Below are 24,066 nucleotides of genomic sequence, written 5' to 3' on the forward strand. Positions count from 1 at the left end.
ACGGTCACTGAACAAGAGGCAGGGAACATCCCGGACAGGCCCCCAACCCATCAAAAGGGCAACAAGGAGATACAGAACAAAGAGCCATGCACTTTTACACCTCAGGGCAATTTAGAGGGAACATTAACCAACATTATCAGTCATGTTTTTGGACTTTAGGAGTAAGCCTTCTTCCTACTGGGCAACAGAGCTTGCTAATGTGCAACACTATACTAAATTTAGCAGGTCTTTTGTTCATTTTTATTTTGTCCAATTAAGGTACACGCTGTATTAAAAATTGCTGTAATTAAACATAATATTCAGGTTTTGAGTATTTCCTATGATTTTGCAGCAGTAGAAATACTTGTTATTGACAAGATCAATTGATTATGTTATAGATAGAACTACATTATTTCATAAGGAGTCTCTGTTTGCCCCACACCTACTGCTGCTACAGGAAGGCGTGACATTGCACTCCCTCTGCCATCTTTGGCCAAACTGGATGTCGAGCAAACCCCAGCTTGTCTTTTCTTTTCCAGCTTGTGCTCAGCCCTGGCAGCTGTGCTCACTCAGAAAGGATGAGTGGATGCCATCTACCCTTCACTGCCGAGGCCCTCCAAGTGCTCCCAGTGTGGCCCTTGAGAGGAGCCATAATCTTCTCCTGCCTGCCTTATGTTCCCCCTATGCGTATTCCTAGACTGCAGGCCTGGGAGCGGGGGGCAGCCCGCCGTATCCTGCTATGAGCATATTGTCATTAAATTAAAAATTTCCGAACACTCCCTTGCTTGTGGCATAACTGCCGCCACGAGAGCGATCATAATTGGCTCTGAAAACATGCGTAATTGCCTTCAGCTGGCGCTCTTTTACAGTTGACATTGTTGAGGAGGTGGCGGCGGAGCGATCGGGCGAACTGAATCTGCAGCTTGTTTCACGACTGCCGTCGTAATTTAAATATGGTACGTGTGAGTGGAAGATTACATTAAAGCTCCTAGATTATCACCTGACAGGGGAGTCATTGAATCGACAATCTGCCGCCGTGTTCCGGGGAGCGGGCCACGGCGAACGGGCCATGTGAGGACGGCAGTGGGGAGGGGGTCGATGTTAGCTCTCTCAGATGCAGAGCAGTACCGGATTGCCAGTTCAGCCTCCCTCTCTCTTTCTACTTTGTATCAGACACACTCCCCTCCGCTGCTTTAAATACGCTGCTTCCCCTTTAAGAGCTAGCAGATGGCTACACTGAGGTTGCATTTTCATTAATATTTTTATTACCCTTTTTATACGGGCAACATGAAACCCCTTCTATCCACCGCCAGTCTGTCTTTTTATGACCTAAAATTGAAATTTTTCTGTTGACGATTTTCGCTTTACCTGTAAGGCATCGTTTGGTGTCATTGCGTTGACTCTCTTTTGAGTCAACTCACATATTAAAGTTTTCATTTCTCTAAAAGTTCCTCGTGCCCTTTTTTTTGTTTGTTTGTTTTGTCTTTCCATGCTGCGCTTTCGCTTCCTCGTTCTTATAGACGGCAGGAAGTGTTGTTTTACAAATATTTCAAAATCCCAGACTGCGGGTGTAGGCACATTACTGGAAAACTGATGCACACGTTAGGAAAGATGCAGAGGCATTGGTTGCATTCATAGTCCCTTTCCTCTGCAGACAATCTGGGCTGCTGTTGTTGCTGAAACAAATAAAAAAAAAAAAAAGAAAAACTTGCAAGCTCCTCTTTAATCTACTTCTCCTTTTGCCATTATCTTATATTTGGGTATAAACACACACACGGTGCAACCCGATAATATGCAATTAAAAACAAAGATCATTAAAAAGTTATTGGTGTCTGCCTAATTACTATAACTTTACCTCCCTTATAATGAGCGTGCATGGGTATTGATTGGAGGCAAATCTCCCTTTCCTCCTGGAAAAAAGCAGGTAGTTACTTTGTGTTAAATCATTAATATAGTAATGATTTTTCAAGAACACTCTCAATTAAGACCAAAGCAGAAAATGACCCAGGGGAGTTGAGGCTCACGCTCTTAAAAGTGTGATGCTCCAAATATATCTTCTCTCCTTTCTCGCCATATGGATAGGACCCAGCCATGTTCCTGAATAATTTAAAGAGGAGCTGGTTGATTAGAACGAGTGTAAATGTGTTTCAAAGTTAAAGGTCTGCAACTTTAAGGGGGGGGGGGGGGGCACAGCTAATACTGTAAGGTGCTAATAATAAGCTCTGATAACACCAGCTGGATAATGAATCTGTAAGACAGATTAAAAGTGATTAAAAGATTTTTTTTAAAAAAAAGGAATTTCATTAATGCAGGTGTGATTAAAAATGCTGGAGATTGTACCATGATTGTTGTGTAAATTAGGTTTATTAGTGAGCACTGTGCCAGGATCTACAGAATATTAAGTTAACTTGATATAGTCTGGTAAAACCGTCCTGGTGTTTTACGCTTTGCTTCGTACAGAGATCAGCTTCATACAGAGCCGATCTGGACCATCGGCTATTGAGAAACGATTGTTTGCTGGAGGCATGAACTCTGTTGAAGTTTACATAGGTCATTTGGCTATGTAATGCAGCAGCTTCATTGTGAAGTAAGCTAAGCTAGAAGTTTACTGGAAATTGAGAGTGCTTTTAAAAACCATCCTCCACCAATGAGAAGGGCATCAACATCTTTACCAGCATTAAAATACGTTGTCTCGTGCTCTGACTGTAATCGTTCAAAACTTGAATTTGTGGCCAACGCGGACTGAAGACATTGTTCGCTTTCCCTGCTGTCATTCCCAACTACAACTTACGGCGGACTACAATTTAAAAACGGCGAGTCGTCGTTCTTTTCGCTGACTGATCAGGATGAAATGCGTCCTGAGAAATCGAGCTCAAGATTGTTCCAAACTTTGTTGCTTGATAGTTCAGCCAAACAAGAACTTTGTTTTTCTGTGAAGCAATGGCGTTTGACCTGGCTAGCTCTACTAATCCGGCAAAACACGCTCGACTCACCAGTCCACTCAAACATGGTCAAAAACTGAGTCGAGTTTTGTGTCGGAAGCATCAATAGTTGTTATTTTTCCATCTTTCTTTTTAACTATGCCAACAGACACAGAGATTTAATTCAACACCCAATATCTGTTGTTATACTGTCTATCAGCTGCCACTATAGACAGCTAGCAACCGCTACGGCTGTCATTTTTCTGATTTTGAAAAGACTCATTGATAAGTCATTACTTATCAGAGAGGTTAATCATGATCAAGACTTGAAGGTAGCATTTATTGACTGGTGATTGGTGCTTTGAGTGACCAGTATGACTAGAAGTTACTCCATTTATCACCATTTATTTACTTTTAAGTTGCTGAATATCTGCCATGTTGCATGTTGTCTATGGTTTGGCAGGTGTGTAAGTGAGGTGTTGGAATAAATTATTTTAATTTCTTTTTAAAAGCCCTTTTTAAAAAATGTAATGTTTGAACAGATTAAATGTGTATTCAGAGGTTCCATTGTAGTGGCTTTCATAACTTAAAAATCAAGGTTATTCTGCAGAATCTCTAGTTTTAACAAAATATGTGTTGTCTGGATACTGCAGCTTTCTGATTGTCATTGGAGTGAATTTCATGTAGACCTTATAATGCTTGTAGCATGATTATTTTGCAGTCAAGATTTTTGTAAGATTTGTATCTACAAAAGGCTAATTGTAAACAACTTTTATCAAAATTCAGGATAAAAAAAATTATTTGGACATTCCTGATACCACAGCAGTGAATTCCAACAAATACGGTACGAACTGAAATTCCCTGGATATTCCGTCTGAACACTTCAGTCTAAAGGATGGCAAGTATTGCTAACGTACAAGGAAAGAAAATCGAAATCCTGAGAGAGAAAAGAAAATCTGTTTTGTCTGTTGGGTAATTTCAAAATGATCAAACTGTATCCTCTCATTTTTTCCCTCTTAAATGTTTGTCCACCAGCATTAAAGAAAGAACTGAAATTATATACATATATAAAAAAACAGCACAACAAAATTCTAAAAAGTCTTGAGCCATTCCAATATTTGGTCTTGGTTTTCTGGTTTGTATATGTTATCCAATTTCTCTTTGTGATTCAAATGTATATTTTTTTTCTTCCACAACAATCTCCAAAACCACCTCCGCGAGGCACGCGAGGGCCTCCCCCCACTCGATTCTCTCTGAAATGCTCCAACAATTACATCATTTGTTCGTCCATTATCTCAACACCTGCAAGAAAATCTGTCTCAATTTTCCCCTCTGCTTCTGATCATGTTTCCCTCTCTTCTTCCTCCTGTGGCCCCACTGAGATGCTGATGCGGCTCCAAGCAGCTTCTGTCCCCGTTGGACACAGCCGTCCCAACATGCATTGTCTCCATGCCAAGAGCCCTCGCCAGTTCAGTCCCCTATACCACCAAGCACTTGTGCTAACCCTGCCTTTTGTTTTCGTTGCCACTCTTTTTGAGGCCCCTGTGCCAAACACACACAGGACTCAAGTAGCGATGCACAATCAACACAACACACTCTCCCCTCTTTCTTTCAGTAAGACCAATAATATTCTCTTAGTTAGTGAGCAGACGGGGCCAAGAACAAAGAGACCTTTGGCTCTGGGCAATGATTCATTATAGTCTCCATAACCACGCTTTATGGCCACTCTCTTTTGAAATGCTTGACATTTTACTCTGTATTCCTGAGACATAGTCCTGGGTACAGTGCGTCATCTTTGTTAGACTTCATCACACGCAAAGAGCTATCTCAGTTTAATGTCATTGCCTTGGTGACCAGCAGGTGTTTGGCAACAACAGAGAAACGGACAATGTGTCAAGGGAATGTGGAAAGTGTTGATATAAATCTCAAGCCTTCATTCTTGACTCACAAGGTAATTTATTCATAATGCTTATGAGAAGCTTGGGAGCGTCACTTTCTCACACTTTGCTACAGCAAGTGATAAATGGGAAGTATGTTTCAAAGAAGGTGGAACAAGCAAGTTGGAACCACACAGTATGGTCAGTATGGTCACTTTGAATGTTTTGGTTTGTTGCATACCTTCAGGGCATTTGAAGTTCCAGTTGCCTTTTTTTGGGATGGCAGAGACTGACCTTCTTTGTAATATGTGAATGATTAGGATGTACTCCATATGAAAATGATTAACTTTATCCATGCATGTTGGGTCGGATTAACTTAAAACAGGCTGCTTCATTTGTAATCAGGCAAACAAAGAGCCACAGTTATGGTGTGAAAACTAAGGAGCATCACCTATTATTGTAAAAGTAAAGCTGTTGTAAAACTACAGTTTTCAAACTGCAAGTGGCATGAACTCACTATCTGAGCATTGAGCCTGACTAAAACTATCTGCCCTCAAGATATGACTTCTGTGGGAATCTTTTTGTGGCTATTCAAGTTTCTCCGGTCTTGATTTATCCACAAAAATTGAAAAATTTGGCTATTGCAGCCCATAGGATTCATCCCTATAAAGACTCAGAAAGGGGCATGCAACATCCTGGAGAGCCACTGTCCTGCTACTTCTGGGTGCATACCTGCTCCAACACACCTGAATCAAAAGGCTGAATAACTTCCCTGGCATGTGAGTAAGTTTTACAAAGGCCTGGTCATTAAGTTCTCATTTGATTCAGGTGTGTGGGAGCAGGAGCCAAAAGTTTCAGTACGGAGGCACTGAACGATTACAGTTGCACTGTAGGACTAAGAGCACTGGACTAAAAAAAGACACAAGTTAAGTTTGATTAGCTCAATTGATGAACTGTAACAAATCCAGTTGTCAACCAAATCTACAGGTCAGAAGACATTTAAATATGCACATCTTTTCACAGTTTGCAATGGATCCCAGTTTTCACAGGGGTTGAGTCCCCACAGATGGCTAAAATCCATGAATACTTGAGACCTCCTCTAAAAACGTCTATTTTAATAATTCAACCACCAGGCATACGGTTCTGGAAAAAACTTGAGACCACTGCATTGAACCCCATTGAAAACCTCATGGTTATTCCACCAAATATAGATTGATCAACTCTTCCTGAGTTAAAACATTAGCATTCATGTTTCTAAATGAATATGAACTTGTTTTCTTTGCATTATTTGAGGTCTGAAAGCACGACATCATTTTAGTTATTTTGACCATTTCTCATTTTCTGCAAATACTTGCAGAAAATATTTGCTTCGAACTTCAGAGACAAGTTGTCAGTAGTTCTTAGAATAAAAGAACAATGTTCATTTTAGTCAAACATAAACCTATACAGAGTAAAATCAGAGAAACTGATCATTTTAAGTGGTCTCTTAACTTTTTCCAGAGGTGTACCTTAATATGCTTTAATATGCATATTAAAGCATATTAATATGCTTTAGTGAAAACCACCTTAACAATGCCACAGAAGCTAATTTTGGTTTTGGTAACAAAGTTTGGACAGCTCTAGTTTACGTGGAAGACAACATTGCATTTTCTCAGTTTAATCCTCTGTGTGTATTTAGCATAAGCTAGCATTAGGAGTCATATTTTCCAGTGTTTGTAGATCACCAGTACCCTTGAAAGGTCAGTGTAGTTCACCTACAGTACATGTTTTGAAAAAGGACGATGTAGAATTTTTTTTAAGATGGCTGTTATATATATATATATATATATATATATTTTTGTTCACAAATGTAGCAAATCATTTTATTTATGTTCAGTGTTAGAGATATTATGATCCCAGTCTAGTTACAAATCCTGAAGAGACAAATCTGGAACATATCACACTCCACATGCTGTCTGCATGACCTTTAACTGTGATTGCGGCGTTTTTCCCGTCCCGTCCCGTCTTGTGCCGTGTCTCCCTTCCCACTTAGAGCTCCGTCTTCCCTGCTTCCATCTCCAGATAAATCCCATTGGGTGGATGTTTTGTCTCGGAAGCCCGTGAATGTTTTCACCTCGCTGTGGTTGTTATTTATCGGCCGCTGACACGGCCATGAATTCCGGGCCAAAGCGAAACTCATATTGTTATCAAAAGCATAAAATTCCTATCACTTTAGATGTCACCGCATAGACAGGAAAATGAAGCAGGTACTCATAAAGACGGCGGGCGCAATAAATCAGCCGGAGCGTCCAGAGCGAGGAGACGCTTGATTAAATAAGGGGAATTAGGTATTTTTGCAAAAGCGGGAAATAACATTGATCTATGCTCCTGCCAGTGGAGAAGCTTGACACTGTTGTGTATTATTTATTTTTCTTGCGTGTTTCTGAGATATCAATCTTGTCTTGACAGATTGATATGAGTGGGACAAAATCCTGCCTACTTTGGCTGACATATTCTCCTTTGCTGGAAAACTGAGGACAGACTTGTCTGCATTTCTCACCAACTGAAGCGCCTGTATTGTCACTTATGTAGCTTTGGTTGAATGGACTATATACGTAGTTCTTTAGAAAGTATTCCTGGAAAGTGATATTTTATACATTTTTTTTACTTTTGAAACACAAGGCCTACAAAATCCATTTCTATACATTTAAAACTTTGATTTTTGAGCCAACTAAAAAACAATCTGTTTTTCTAAATACTCTTATAATCAAATCTTTCACACACATGGTTGAAGGTACCCACCGATGTCATTCCAAATTCAAGTTCCGACTTTAGAGGTAAACGCAGAGCCGCATATGTGACCACCAGTGTTTGTTCCTGTTTCACTGTCATCCGCTGCAGTTTAACCAGGGAGTCCTCAAACTTTTTGATGAAACAAATAACTCATCTTCTTGATTGATAGACATGAAATCTGACTTGGAAATAATTGATACTAGATTTCTACTAGACTTGCAGTTTCTAAGTAGAACTACAGGCTCTACTTAGGTAACCCATAGCACGGTGGTACCAATGTTTGAGAACCACGAAATTAGATCAAAGAACATTTGTGTTAGAGTGGATTGTTTGAAAGTCGATTACAGATAACAACTTTGCCATTAACATACATTGCCAAACTCCCAATTACAGATCACCTTTCACTTTCAAATCATACAGATGGGATTGCTGAACCCAAAGATATCTGGACTACAACTTGCAGCATTCAGTGAAAGACATATGCTAAACTCTGTATCACTATCCTCATGCAGTAGTGCTGTCCAGGTGCTTTCATTGCTTTAAATACAAGCAAAGTTATGTGACATCGTCAGAATATTTTTGACTTCAGATTCTTCTCAACATGTTTCTTAGGTCTGACAGACACTGTAGGATGATGCAATATGTTCTATTCTCACCCGACTGTGCGACTATAACATCGATCTTTGCTTTGTACTATGTCACACTCAATTGTGCATTACCCCTTATAGCACATAATGGTTTCGGTTTATACGTTTACAACTATCTCCCATTGAGAGGTGTATTATTGGTGGGTCGATTTCAACCCCCCCTTCGTGTTCTGGGACCTTTTAATTGACCACGAGGTTTGATAAATACTTACAGATCACATAATGACATGACTTGGATTGACTGAAGATTAGACCAAAATCCAATTAAGAGTTGGTGGCAAGACTTGAATGATGCTCTGTATAGACACTCTGATTAGTTATGAGATATTCCACAAATAGAAATAGGGAGAAACTTTAGTCTTTATACGTGTAAAACTGATCGAGACAGAACTGCAACTTTCACTGAACGAAAAGATAAAATTTGAAAAGTTTCAACAAAGGCGGGTGGAAATTTTCATGCAACAATTTTTATATATTTTCTACATGCATGTATCTATTTTTTTATGTCAAAGTTCTAGAACTACAGGTTTTGCAAGGTATGGTATGTAAAACTAGCCAACATGACAACTGCTTTTCTTGCTACATCACTAATATCTACAGACAATCGTATTACGAATCAATGGTAATGTAACTGTTGTATTAAGTATAGTGTTTTATGTAAAGGTATAACATATTTATTTATCGAGGGCCCTTCTTGTGGCCAAAACAATGCAGAATGACTTGCCAAACATAGCAAACCCATACCAGCATACAGCCAAGGTATATAGCCAGATCCATTTTAAATATTTCTCTCTGTAAATATTTTCTTTCTGTCGCCAGTGACAACTCCCTATATTTACTAAGGCCAATGGCGACGCAAAGGCAACATTTTCCTGGTTGTTTTTCCATAGTGTATAATTTCCATAACACGCTCCGCTATGATTTGGAGGTGTCTGGACGGCTGATGGGATCGTCAAACTCTGGAGAGTGGGGTGATGACCTTCCACCTCATCCATCACCCAGTGATGGACATGGGAAACCGGTCCCTGACAGGTTTGGAGGACAAGGCGGGGGTGGAGAGTACAAATGGGGTTAAGGGTAGGAATGAAGAGGGATCGTGGTTGCCACTGGATGAAAGAACGGAGGGGGGAGGGGGACAAGGAAACTGGAGAGAAGTGTGGCCAGGATTGAGGTCAGGGATGTATGATTTGGGAATTACAAGAGCCACAGCTAGCCTGGTTAAATGTTTGTGTGGGGGGACAAAGATGGATTATCTGACAGTATGAGCATCTATTAAATGTGACATATAAACAAAAGTGAATTATGTCACTTGGGCTAAAATCGTAAGTATTTGGAAGTTTCGAGTTCAGGAAAACTTGAAAAAGTATTTATCGCTTTAGATTTGTTTGTGATTTATCATAAATGTTTGATAGTAGGTACTGCATAATTCTAATCATTTGCATTCAGTCTCCTTTACTCTAATATCTATAAATAAAACCCATCTTAACCAATTGGCCAAAGAGTATGGTGGAAATCAAACAACGCATGGATGTCAACTTAACATGGTAGACTACAGGCAACTAAAAGCTATCTTATAAAATTGGAGGAGCAGTAGACAGCCACAGCTAAGGCTAACAATGTCTAATCCAAAAACTTTAAAAGCATTACAACTTTCTTTTATTAAAAGGGGGGGATTATGCAAAATCAACTTTTTTAAAAGCATACCCAAAGTGTAGCTTTGACTTACTCATGCATGTTTGAGGAATCCTCCCTCACTTCGCTCCTTCAAACTAGCGGCAGCAGCACTAGAAAAACACCTGGTGGAACTTTGAGTCTTTAGAGCTTATCACTGAACGGTTGTAAATGACATCATGGAGAAGCACTGTTGTGATGTCCTGAAAGCAATGCCCGAAAGTTCAGAAGCTTCTTAAAGAGGCAGAAGCTAAATTTCAAGGCATCAGATGGGAAATAAAGTTATTTTAAGTTATTTAAATACAGCATTTGCACAACAACTGAACTTAGCACAATTATTTCTGCTATGTGCCATTGTGCTATGAAATGGAACTATGTATCCCAAATACATAACACGGCCCCTTCAAGGCAAAAGTCCGAAAGTCCCCTTTTAACAGATTTTTTTTTTTTTGCTCTTGGTTTCATTAAGCTGCTGGATTTTGAAATGGGGATTTTACATTTTAGATACCACTAGTTTAGAGTAAAGAAAATAAAAGGTTCAAATACTAACTTAAAGATAAGTAGTTGGACTGATCGTCTCAGTCCAATCTGAATAAGCCATCGAGGCCTTTATGGTATTGATTGATTTTAATAATATGAATAAGACATAGAATTGACTGGTGTCTGTAAAAGTAGAAAGACGATACGTCAGTCTAATTCACTATGGAGACAATCAAAATTGATCACTCTGGGATGAGATAGAAAGTTGGTTCTAGCAAATACAATCTAAACAAATCCATTGTTGTCTCTTTTGTCTACCCACAGTTCCAAATAAGAGAATAAGTTCAATCAAAAAGCAGAGTTGGGTGCTACTTATATATTAAATATATCTACGCCATAGAATTCTTATGCAATAACATGGAAAAACTGCAACAGAGTGCAAGTGGTATGGATGTCTTTTCAAAGCACTATAGAAGACCCAGTGTTTTGTTGGTTTACCTAAAATCAAAAGAATAAAAATAAAAGGAATCAGCCCGGTCCAGTAAAAGTCACAAATCTGGCCCTCGGGAGCAAGTTACACGCAGAGCAAACAATAAGAAAAACATCCTTCAACCCATAAAGCCAGAACAGGCTGGCACCACTGGGATGTGCCATTCTTACACACACTCACAAATGTCAGGATGAGGTAGCGACATTTGACCCCGTCCATCTGATAAACCGCTATCATTTTTGGTGCATGGATGTGCGATCATATGTTTTCCTCTGTCTGAGCTAAATGTAGGCATGTCTAGACGCTTCTTTCTGTTTTACTGCTGCTGTTCACTCTGTATTGTGTGCGACGTGTCAAAAGTTCACTTTTTTTGAGGAAGTTGAACAAGACTCCTTCCCCTCTCCTGTCTGACAGCAGCTTCATGCCTGGCATAGTGAAACCAGGAACAGGCCACAGTGGAGTTGCCCCGGTTCACTCTTACTCATAGACCTGCTGTTTCACTTTTTTACTTTAATTTCATTGCTGAATATTTTCTTGTTTTTGCACTTGAGCTGGTTTATTGAAGCTCATCTGCTTACCGTGAAGCAAATATCAAGGTTATCGTGTCTTGGATCAGATTAGAGTTTATTCGGTAAATAAGGATAAGCTATTGTTGGGACACGGAGCACAACAAGGATTGACACACATGTGGAAGCTTAAAACTGGCTGATTTTGTTTTTTTTTTGTTTTTTTTGTTTTTTTCTAGTAAAAATAAGAAATATTTCTACTAATCACTATAAATGTCTGTCGTGTTTTTGTGCTCTTGCTTTTATCTTTGGATTGAAATCAGGGCACACACACACACATTATGTGTGTGTGTGTATTGTGTAAAACAACAAGCTGCCCTTGCTTGTCTTCTGCTGGCCGGGGCCTCTGTGGGTTGGACAGTTTGTGAAAATGACAGGACATGCCAACAAATTGCATCATTTCTGCCTCTGTGGCCGAGGACAATGGGCCACCATATGCTGAAGTGGGGAAATGAATGGAGCTCATTTGTGCTGGCACCCCGAGCTCTCGCCCCCCCCCGACCCTGCTGGGGCCCTCCGTGGCACCGGGGCCGAGGCAGACAGACAGGGTCACTCTGTGCCATGCTGCTGGACCCCGCTGTCCGCTGCCACATCCCCTAGTGCAAAGCACACGTTCCTGTGTAATGCGTTGATAAACAAGATAAAACATAAACATAATAAATTAAAAGTTTGTCTTGACAGAGGCAGGACTTTGATTGAAAACACTTACAGTTTTCAGACTGAACAACACCCCATGTGGGACCTTTCAGTTCCTGCGTCTAAAAGTAACTGTAAGGACAACTTTCTGTTTGTCTGTTTCTTTGTGTGTGTGTGGGGGGGGGGGAGGTAATGCGTGTGTGTGCAGGCCTAGGATGATAGCAGATGATTAAGGAGTGGCTGCTCTGTTGACATGAGATACTAATGAGGATGAAATGAGAAGGTCAGGGCTCGTCTCCAGGAGGGGGTGGGGGGTGAGCTCTCCTCCTCCCCCGCCGTCACCACCCGCTCTTCCCTCCCTCTTCTTCTATCCCCGTACCCCCGAGTTGCCTCCTTTCCTCAGGATGGACGGCTAATCCCCCCTCTTAATCGGAGCAGGCTGGCTTGTGCATAGTAACACATCTACACACTTCCAAACAGGCCTCTACATCTTCATAATGGAGGTAATTAGTTGTTCAACAAGGCCAGCTCAGCATTATGATTAGCACCTTTCTTTCTTTTTTTTTTTTTTGAGTCCACTTAAAATTTGACCACTTAGGCCCTCTGTTGTCAGTTCCTTCTGCTCGACAGCCAACACAGGGGACAGCAACGGGTTTATAAAGCAGAAGCTTTAATGAATCTCGTCCTAGAAATGTCGATTAACAGTGTGTCGGACCAAAACTAGCAAGGCAGTCTGTCTTTATTGTCAACACATTACCTACCATCGCATAGTCAGGGCCCATGTTAAGTCTGTTAAATGTAATTCTGAATCATTTGTCAGATTGACAAATGATTCAAAAATTGACTATGTAGAATTTTGAACATTAATTGAAGGCAGCAAGTTTGTAAGCAACTTTCATTATGTTGAAAAGATGCAACTAATTGATCAAATGATGAACAGGAAAATGTTGTGTTCGATTAGCCAAAACGATTCTTGGTAAACTGGGATTTGCCCCTCATCCCTTGTCACCTTAAGAGAATAAGTATTTAGCAAAAAGATAAGTACTTCATTACAGAAGTATTTATAGGATCTAAATATTTCCGAACCCACCAAACTTGTTTGGATTAAAACGTGTCTAAATGAGTTTAAAGTTGAGATAATTTTTGTGTAGACGTGTGTATCATAAATGCACAATATTACCGGCATGGTATCAGTATCGGCCAATATTGGCTGTAAAATTTTATATCGGACATCGGCCATTTCTTAAAAATAACTCACCTATATAAAATGTGTTTTTTTTATGTGACAAACAAGTGACAATGATGCCTGCAGCACAGCACGTCAGATGTCATGAATAAATTTGACATTAAACATAACGCAAATTGAAAGTGTTGCATCATTTTCAACCTCTTTTTTAGCATTTGGTAGCAGGCTAAGTCGTCAAAGATAATGCAGTATTTTAATTCCACAGCAGAGAAAGCCATATAGTTTCAATAAGTATGGGAAAAATTTGGTATCGGTTATCAGCCAAATGAGTTAGTATATCGGCATACCGGATATCGACCAAAAACCTAATACTGTGCATTCCTCATCATAATACACCTGCATGAACACACTGAAACTAAAGTTTCACTTACTTTTTCCACCATGTTTTGCAAGTCAGTTGGGTGATACAGTTCTTACTGGAAAATATTATACAAGTCGAGGTTGCGATTTTTATTTTACAAATTCAGACTCTGACTCTCATGAGTCTTATCTTATTTATCGGTGAACAGAGGAAGGACTGCAGTCCACCACAAGAAACTACAAACTTTGGACGCCTTTATTATCACTATTCCAATCCTACTAGACTATTTATACAGCCTGGTGTATTGTGATGAAATGCCACCTAAGCAGCCAGTCCAGCTGTGAAATTTTCTGCCTACAAATCGTTCCGTAGTCAGCTTTTAGTGGTATCATAGGGAAGTGGAAAGGATTTGTCAACTAAGACATGAAGTCACAGTCTTGGTGAGTCTTAGTGGATCCTGAGGCACAACTTTTCAGTGGAACAAACAAAAGATCCACAAAGACACGGATGAGCGAGTTTGGTGTGAAAGAACCAGACGGTCTTGACCTCAACCAAAAAGATCATGATTTGGAATGAATTAGTGGAGACTGCAAGCTCTTGTGGATAATTGTTCAAAACAAATAAAAACACACTTCTAAAAATTACAGAAAGCCTTCATAGAAAATTTTAAGTTGTTACAGCTGCAGATGGTTTGATGTCATGCAAAACACTAAAGATTAAGAGTTGAATGTCACTCAGTTTCTTCTATCTGTGAATGGTGACTAGCAAATATTTACAATCTATGGAATGTCCTAAGCCAATATAACTTTGACATGCAATGGCATCTTGAAACCTGATGTTGGACATCTACAGGTGTCTTTATAACGTGTCAAAAATAAGTAAAAAATGTCCAAAAGAAGGTATTAGAACATGTGAGTTTAGTCAATTTCAAAAGACAATTAAATGAAAAACCTTTTTTTATTATATTCATAACACAGAACTGAAATTGGAAACATATTGTGACTTAATTTCGCTTAAATGATTTAAACCTCGACTGGCTTACTTGGCAGCTCAGAGGCATAGTACAGGTGGGACAACATTGACCTCAATTTATTTTTTGCCTACACAAATCACTCGGACACATGGAGAAGACGTCTAGATACTGGTTGGAAACTGTTTTAAAAGGGTTTTTCCACTTAGTAGGAAACGGTGGCCAACTAAGTCAAAGTTGGCCACTGTTACCTATCAAAGATTTCTGGGTAAGAAAATTAATGCTAAGTTTCCTTTGATGGGGAGAAACAAATCTGTAAAGCAAATATTGCTGTTTCTTAAATTCACACATCTAGATGTCCCTGTTCTTGTTCAGATTTCAAGTAAATATTTATTCCCCAAATAACAAAATCTTTCTGATGGAGCAAAGGTTAACAGTATGATTAATTTGAAAAAGAAAAGGTGTTGCAAAGGTTTTCTTAGTCTCCTCTTCATGCAAAGATGAAGTCATGTAATCAGAGATAACCTAGACAAAGGCAGTGCTGACGGCTGTCCAGTGATGCAGAATAACAACTTGTCTGAGTGTAGAGGAGCTCCTAATAAAGAAGGTGTGAGGGTCTCTATCAGCACGGTGAACTGCTGACCCCAACAAGGGGAAGGAAGTACTCAGCCAGCTGCGCGCCATTTTTCATCCTTGGGACGGACCTTTAAAAGAGAGGCAGAAAGAGGCAACATGAGGGAGAGAGAGAGAGAGAGATGTATAATGGGTCAGATGAGGGGAAAAAATACTCTTGGTCTTGTGAAGTGCAGTGAAGTGTCATATGGATGCCTCCTAAGTCGTGACCTCTGTGAATTTTAAAGACTGTTCATCTCAACTCGTTAATCAAAGGCTGATGCGTATCACGGTGACAGACCCCACACACACACACACACACACACCCCCAAGAGTGGACTCAGCCAGGTACCATTTATCTTTTTTTTCCCTTTTAACACAATAGGTTCATGGGAAGATGAAGACTCTTTAATTGCCATTCAGTTTCACTGAGGTGTAACATAATGTATGTTTGATACTTCCTCCTGAACACATGCTCACATGTAAACACAGAACAGAACAAATTATACAAAGAGGCAGGTTTGACTGAAGCAAAACTGCTGAAGTGCTCATATGTAAATGCTGGGAAGTAAGTTTAAAAAAAAAAAAACAAGCAAACATACAGCTCTGAAAAAAATTAAGGCACCACTTAAAATGATCAGTTTCTCTGATTTTACTCTCTATGTGTATATGTTTGAGTAAAGTGAATATTGTTCTTTGACGACATGTTTCTGATATTCCAAGCAAAAAGTTTGGATTTATTTGCAGAAAATGAGAAATGGTCAAAATAATAAAAGTGATGCAGTCCTCTCAGACCTCAAATAATGCAAAGAAAACAAGTTTATATTCATTTAGAAACAACAATATTAATGTTTTAACTCAAGAAAAGTTCAGAAATCAATATTTGGTGGAACAACCAGGAGGTTTTCAACGGGGTTCAATACAGTGGTCTCTTTTTTTTTTCCAGAGCTGTATATGCAGCAGATTAAAATTTTTATGCTCCACTAATTTGGAAAACGCTTCCAGAAAACTGCAAAACTGCTGGAACACTGAGTCAAATCCAGGCTAAAACCTCCAACTGTTTAGAGTTTCCTTTTGATTAATAACTGAAACAATAATAAACACATTAGATGTATATGTGCTTGATGATTTTGTTGGCATTTGACAAAATTCAATGTTTCTTGCTTGTTCTGTAATTGGTTGCTGCATTATGTTTGTATGGTGCAATGAACTTTAAACTGACATGTTGCTGAAATTCTGCACAAACTGACTTCACTTGACTTCTAATATGGGCTAGCAAATCAATACACAAATTCTTAAGCTTCCACTTTTTTAACTTAATATTTCAAGTTTTTTTTTTTAGAGAAAACATTTATTTTAAGTTTCTTTTTTTCTTTGAGGTTAATACAATTGTAAACCTGCTAGGAAAAGTTTTCCCTGTGTTACTTTTGTGTGTCGTGTTTGCAGAACAGAAATTTCAGCCATCCTAAGTAGATTGCCTACCACATGAGGACGAAACAGAGCTCCTTAAAACACGCCTCCCATAAAAAAAAAAAATAAAAGGACTCCACCAACGACGTGCTGTTGGCATGCAATTTCTTCTCCCCACGGACGTCCGATTTCCATCTTCCCCCTGTAACAAAAGACGGAGGTCATTGTGGAATTCATATGGAAATTAAAATTGATTTTTTTTCCCCCCCTTTTTTTATTATTATAGCAGCAAATAAAATATGCTTAGTCACAGGAAATGACAATTTCCGCTTCCACCCACGAGATGAGGCCGTGAGGTTTTGAACGACAAAACCGTGCGGCGCTAAAATATGAGCACGCTTCATAAACTCGCCCGCGGATAAAAGTCTCGTCTTGGTCCGGCGTGATCGCTCTCGCTCTCGCTTGCTCTGTTTGATCAGGAGCTAGGGGCAGGGAGGGAGTGAGAAAGAGGGAGAGAAAAGGAGAGAGGGAGGGAGGAAAAATGAGCCTGCCAGTGGTTAATTGAGCATACAGATTCCTAATGTGTCAGGCGGTGGCCTCGCAGATGAGGGATGGCACTTTTTTACGATGCATCTTCCTTTGTTTCCTCTTCAGGCCTAATGAAGTCGGTCCTCCAGTCGCCACCTGGGCCGGACGTTCAGGCACCACAGACATGCTGACCTCCCCCCCACCTCCTCCCTGCCACCACTAACACACCCCACCTTCCCTTCATTCACAAAGTCTGATAGCAATTCAACATCTTCAACACTCCCCTGCCGCTTCCTCGGTCTCGGTCAGGCCGGAGATAAATACACACACGCACACACACACACACACCCACACGCCTGCCATGACACACGGGCTTGACCAAAGGCGTTGCTCAAACACTCACACTGTATTTATACGAGTGTGCGAGCGCCTAGTGCACAGCGCAGGTTATTAGCTGGGAGATTGTGATAAACTCGCACTCTAGACTGATATTCATTATATAAACCGCAGACCTGTTTATTTTTACAGTCTCAAAACAGCAAGCATCCATTATCCAAGGTTTTTTTTTTTTGTTTGTTTGTTTTTTGTTGTTTTATTTTTGGGAGGAGGGGTGAGGGTGGTGTCTTTTCATACATGCCTTTAGGTCACCCACTAATGAGCTTAACACTGAGGAAACGTGGAAGCGATTAGACGAGGTTTGGCTGTTTCAAAAACACACACAAAAAAACAGGGCAACGATATTGCGCCTTATGATCTTATATCGGCCCAAACGACAAAAAGAAAGGGAGACGAGTGATGGAGTCTGAGGAGTACCGTCGTTCTCAAAGAGAATGACTTCACTCAGTTTAAACGAGCAAATGTTTTTTTGGGGGGGTTGGAGGTTGCTAGCTCCCCATTTCCCTTCTTCTCCTCGTTGTCTCTTTAGCGGGCCGGCCTCAAAAACTCCTTTAATACCCCTTTCCCTTTGCTGCAGCCACTCGGGCTAAGTAGTTTCTGGTCACCCAAACATGTTCAAGGTGCTCCGTGACCATATGTTTACTCGCTGGGGAGAAGAAGAGCGAGAAGGCTGGACTCTGTGACCTTCACCCGTGTTGAGCAATGAATACTCCAGGCTCCTCTCGCTTGGGTTCATGCCAGGCGAACACAGCAGACAGGCATCTCGGGCCCACAACAGGATCCCCAGCAAGAAAGTAATGACACCAATTGGCGGAAGCTGAGAGAGTGGAGGGAGAAAATGTTTCAACTTTTTAGCTTGCAGTTAGCCCAGATAATTAGCTAGCTAACAGCGGCTTGCTCTAGAGGGTTACTTTAAAGGACAGAAAGACAAGGAATGATGGTATGCACAAGTAGCATGCTTGACTACATTATGGGCATTGATATTTTTGTTAAAGGTATGCTGGTTGTTTTGCATCTTTGGTCCTATTAACACCTTTTTCTGGCACAAAATGGTGCCATCTATTGTTGGACATGTCACACTGATTTTACTTTTTGTTACAAATGGAGTGACAGACCTTCAACCAATTATTAAATCATGAAAAAGCTCAGCTGAATGGGGTGTTTAATTTGAGTAATCTTGCCCCAAGAGGGGATCTGAACAAAAATAAGTGGGAACAGGGTGTAATATAACATTTTTAAACCATAAAATACAATTGAATGAAATTAATTGTGAGACTTGCTCTATTTTTTATAGTGGTGTTTACATGTGAGGGGGCAGAGAGAGAGAGAGGGGAGACATGAGTTTGCCATTTTGAGGCGACAGGAGGTTCGTGTTGGGTTCGGGGGCCCACACGTCCCACAGCGCGCCGGCGAACGGAGGGATGGATCAGGAAACTTGCTTCTAAGTAAAATAATTGGATTATTCATAATTTATGAAAACTTAAAAGAAAATAAAGTACTATGTAATTGGACATGGGTACAAAATGGTTTGTGTAAAGCAAAACGGCAATGTAAAGGTACAGAATGTGCTATGAATTGGCGAAAGGATAAGCTAAACTAAAGCCGTACAATATTAGCTAGTTCTGTAATAATCCATGTTACACAGTTTCAGCAGCAATTGGAAGTTTAAAGGTCAAACAAGCTAACAATGCTACACATGCTAATCTTATTTTGTGTGTAAATCATGGAATATGATAAAATCACACAATGAAAAACTCACATTAGCATCTGCCCAGACTGGATTCACTCATTCTTTCAACATTGGATCACATTTCAGTTTCTCTAGGGAAACTGTCTCTTGTAAAGTTTATGTTCTACATGAAACTCTGTCCTCAAACCTTCCAAATACACCCAAATCCAACTTCCATTTTTTTCTTGTTTCATTCTATGAAATCGTTTCCTTATTTACCTCCAGAAATACATATTTTCAGAAGCCTGGCAGTAGAAAGACCTCAAACAGTGGCGACGCTTCCCTGTTTTAGTTCTCTTGGCTCCCACCAAAAGTGTCATGGTTTTTACAAACGCATAGTGCCACTATAAGAAAATCAGGAGGTTTTTGTTTCACATCCAGCCTAGTGTTTACAAATTCTGTTCATAATATTAAATCAAGTAAAGTTGTCTTTGAGTTTCAGTCTAGACTTGTGGTATTTCTGGAGAGTTTGTTTTTGACAGAAGTTCTCAATTTTTACAATTTTTAGTCTGCGCTTAGATATGTGACAGACCAGGCAGATTGGTGTTGTCTAAACTTAGAGATAAAAGTATCTAAGCAACAAATCAAGATCTCATTGACCCTTGTCTAAATTAAGCCTACATAGAGCTTCAAACATTAAAATCAGGTTGCTTGCTCATTGGGAAGTAAAATAATGCCCGTTATTACACAGCATTATTTTACTTTCAAATGATCTTCTATTTAATCCTATAGAAAACGTTCAATGATGTTTGATCAGGTCATTGTGTTACAAAATGCCCGCCTATGAAAAATGTTGAGACTCCTTCTAGTCTGAGGTCCCAACCTCTGACCCAGTGTTCAGTTAAAACTACTCAACTTCAATCCTAACAAAAAGAAATTTCTAACTATAGAAATAACCCATTTGTTTTTTTTTGTTTTTTTTTATGTGTGTGGGCAGGCGTGTGCGGGGGCGTATGGGCGTGCGTGTGTGTGGTGGTTGCGTAACCTCTCCTAGCGTCTTGAATTATACAATCCCCATGGGTACTAAATAAGCAACAGATTAAACCTGCACTGATAACTGAAAATGTCAGCGTCGTCGAGTCAACGGGGGGATCTTCAAGGGAGGGAAAGAGGGCTGAAGGAAAATGCCATTACTCTCCAGATAATTTAAACATGTGTTGGCATTTATCTTGGTGGTCCATGTCCGAGCACTAATGACAAACTCTTGTTATTAGTGCACTGAATCAAAGCCAAGTGCGTATGCCCACCCAAAACTGTAATCCCTTAATGTTTCCCACTCTCTAATTTGGAATTACAAAACCTACGCTAGATTCATAGGTGCAGTAACTCTTCAAAGCGCCGTAAATACAGAGTAACAAAACACATATTTGACCTTGTTTGGTGTGTTTTCTTTTTTGGAGCTCTCCTTTCACCACCAAACTTTATTTTCGTGGGAAGATTAAATATTTCTGTTTAAAGACACCCTATGAAATGACTCCAGTCACTGCGCATACACACACACGCACACACCCACGCTCCCCTGATTTCGGATGGATAGATAGTTCGGAAGAGAAGGGGGTGGAAGGGGAAGGAGGTGTGTGTGTGTGTGTGGGGTGGGGGGTGAAATATATAATCTCCTGAAAAGAATGAGGCCCTCTGGGATTTTCTGAAAGTGGCCCCTCTCTGGCCTAGGGTAGGGGGAAATTGGGTGAGTGCTGGTGGTGTGTTGGAGGGGGGCGGCGAGAGGAGAGGGGTGTACTAAAACATGGCCACTCCACACTGTAACTTGAGCCAGAAGGGGGCCAATCTGTCAAATAATTAGCTGTTGCCCGGCACAAAGGTTTTATTTGCAGGAATTTCATCGAGGCAGGATTGAATAATATGTCTGTGTGTTGCGCGGGGGTCATGGGAACATCATCTCTTACTGGTGGGCCATAAAAGACGGCTAAATGATAATGAGAAAAGGCTCCGGTAATTCAATTCCTCAAGCGTCGGTTTCCATCTCCCCCCTCCACTCCTCCCTCCTTCCACTTCCCCACTCTCTCTCTGTCTTTTTGTCCTTTCTTTCCTTCTTTCTTTCTCCCTTCTTTTCTTTCTTTCTTTCTGGGCAGCTAATTGCCAAACTTTGTGTTGATGTTGAAGTGGTCTGATTCAGTGTGCATGAAAACACACACTTATTTTTACATACAACAACAAAAACAGAATGTTTATGTAGAATCAAAATTCCTCCTTTGAATTTGGAGTGTTTTGCAAAAGAATCTTAACTGAGCATCAATCGTGTAAGCCTTTGAGGTATTAAAATTAGACAATTAAAGAAAAGTAAAGGAATAACACGCGTAATTCTCTCTGAAAATAGATTTAAATAAATTAGAGTATCGATCCCCCACCTACGGAAAGCAGAACGTATAATTAAGGATGTGCAGTTCTCTACCTAAACCCACTGGCTAAGTCATCTTTTCTTTTTTTTCTTTTTTTTGTACACTGACCTTTAGCCTTTAAAAGCAACCAACCAGGAAGTGGCTAGTGTTAAAAGGGATTGATTGGTTCATGGCCCGTGGATGATTGTTTATATCATTCCATACTGGAGGTTTGACCCCTGCTGACCCCTCCGAGGACCAGTCCGCTGAGAGCCATGACCTGCGTCCATTTGCAACGGCGCTAATTACCTTTGACGGCTTTCGTTTTGCATCGGGGCAGTAAAACGAAGCCCCTGCAGTGGCCTGATTGAAGCAAGCCGCCGCCCGGCCACTCCACGTCATGCTTTCAACCCTGCCCCCCCTCCCCCCCGCCCACCCACCCTCCGCCCCCCGTATGTCAAACACATTAAACTTAATGTACCAGCAAATCTCGCTCAATTATTTGTATGTCGCAGAGGTTGCGCGCACATGTGTTTACGTGGCGGCCCTTTTTTTAAACGACGCTCGTGTGTATGTTCAGCCCATCGGAGCACGCTCAAGCATGCTGGTGTTTACATGTGAGGGGGCAGAGAGGGAGAGAGGGGGGAGACATGAGTTTGCCATTTTGAGGCGACAGGAGGTTCGTGTTGGGTTCGGGGGCCCACACGTCCCGCAGCGCGCCGGCGAGCGGAGGGATGGATGAGGAAACTTGCTTTTAAGTAAAATAATTGGATTATTGCATTCTGTGATCTCGCTAATTATAATGAAAACAAGGTTACTATTTTCCAATTATTATTCTATGCCGATTCTGTTCCTCTCTAATAAAGAGGGGCACTGATGCAAAACAAAATGCCACAACTTCATTTCCTGCCTGTGCCTTAGAGCTATTCAGAGATGAGGAACGAACAGCCCCCCAGCCCCCATTTTCAAAATTTCACTTTTTTATTTCCCAAACATTTGTATGGAACACATACAGATACTATCTGTTGCCATGTGCAGTTTTTGCTAATCAAATTTTGATACAACACACAAATTGTTCTGCATTTCTGAAATGATGTTTTGTTAAAGGTTTATAAGCAGCTAATATCTTCCCTGTGGTGGATAACTTTCTTGGCATCTAAATTCATATTAGTCGGTCTCAGAGAATGAGGCTAACAACTCCGTCTTCTACAATGCCACACCAGTTTGTGCGGGAACTATTTTATGAACCTTTCAACCACAGTCATGTTAGCGATGTATGGTTATTTACACAAAAGCCAGTGGTTATTTAAACAGGAATTAGAGGTTGGAGGCGGTGCATCACCAATGATCTTCCTGTGGGAAACACGTGCTTAGAATGGAACATGTAAAGCAGAGGTAGGCAGGTATTCGTTCACATTAGTGTCATGATTAAGGACAGAGATTAACTAAGATTTTCTAAAAATGTACTTAATAATAAACTCCGAGTAGGATAATTATTGGTATTAGTTGTTTTTTTCCCCTTGTAGCCTTTATTCAACAGTAGCTAGATGATTAAAAAAAAAAACATTGAAAGTAGAGAACTACATGCAACAAATGATCAGGGGCCACGAATTGAACCAGGAACTGTTGAGAACTGTAACTTACAGTGTCCCTGCCCTACCACTGAGCCATGCAGCATCCCTAATTTTGCATTACCAAACTGATTTTGTTCATTTTGAACATCATATTGATATGCAAAGTGCTGCATTGACAATTCAAAACACCAACCAAATTCCACATAGACCTATGAAGTACTGTGAATATGGACGCTCACCTTGGCATGAGTGAAAATATGCAGTTCAATGTAGATCCACAGTTATATGTATTGTAAACTGTACTGTTCTGTATCACCCTCTTTTTTGGCATAAGGCAACATCAGCGCTTCATGCTAACGTCGCCTTAGCATAAGGGCTAATGTCTAGTGAAGCTAATGCAGCTACTCAGTGAGAACGGCAGTTTCTTTCAAAATAAAAGCTATATTTTGGATGAGCACAGGAACTGAAAATTAGTTCGGCTGCCCCAGGATCTGATGTGACACATTTTCATTCAGAATGGCTGTTGAAAAATTAAAGACAAAATAATATTGCACCTTTACTTTTCAGACAGCAGCTCTGACCAGAAGTGCTTTACATATTCCATTACCAGCATGTGTTTCCCATGCTACCACTGGTGGCTTACCGCTAATATCTCAGTTGTCATGTGAAAAACAGTCATGACTTCTGTGTAAATAACTGCCGAAAGCAAATGTGAAAAATAGCATCACCTCTAGATAGATGACTGTGCTGCTTTTAAGATTGGAGTTGCTTCAAAAGTATAAAAGTCCACTTTATTATGGAGCTTTAACCTCCGGAACCAACTCATTTAACATGTTGAGAAACTTACAGTACAGAAGATAAGATATTGAATGTCTTCAGCATTTAACAAAACACAATTTTAAAAATAACAAGTTTCCCTTTAAAT

General features: G+C 40.3%; 1 long non-coding RNA gene across 1 annotated transcript in view; it reads right to left on the bottom strand.

The window, feature by feature from the left end:
* Positions 1-13,723: 13,723 nt before the first annotated feature.
* The window catches only part of LOC116717762 (uncharacterized), a 71,248-nt gene continuing 60,905 nt past the window's right edge, over positions 13,724-24,066 (bottom strand). Inside the window, exons 3-4 of the long non-coding RNA XR_004338801.1 lie at positions 16,651-16,780; positions 13,724-15,260 (exon numbers count right to left, since the gene is read on the bottom strand). This is a non-coding gene — a long non-coding RNA (uncharacterized LOC116717762). The remainder of the gene's footprint in view (positions 15,261-16,650; positions 16,781-24,066) is intronic.

The sequence above is a fragment of the Xiphophorus hellerii genome, chromosome 3, assembly GCF_003331165.1.
Source record: "Xiphophorus hellerii strain 12219 chromosome 3, Xiphophorus_hellerii-4.1, whole genome shotgun sequence".
In the NCBI taxonomy this organism is placed as follows: Eukaryota; Metazoa; Chordata; class Actinopteri; order Cyprinodontiformes; family Poeciliidae; genus Xiphophorus; species Xiphophorus hellerii.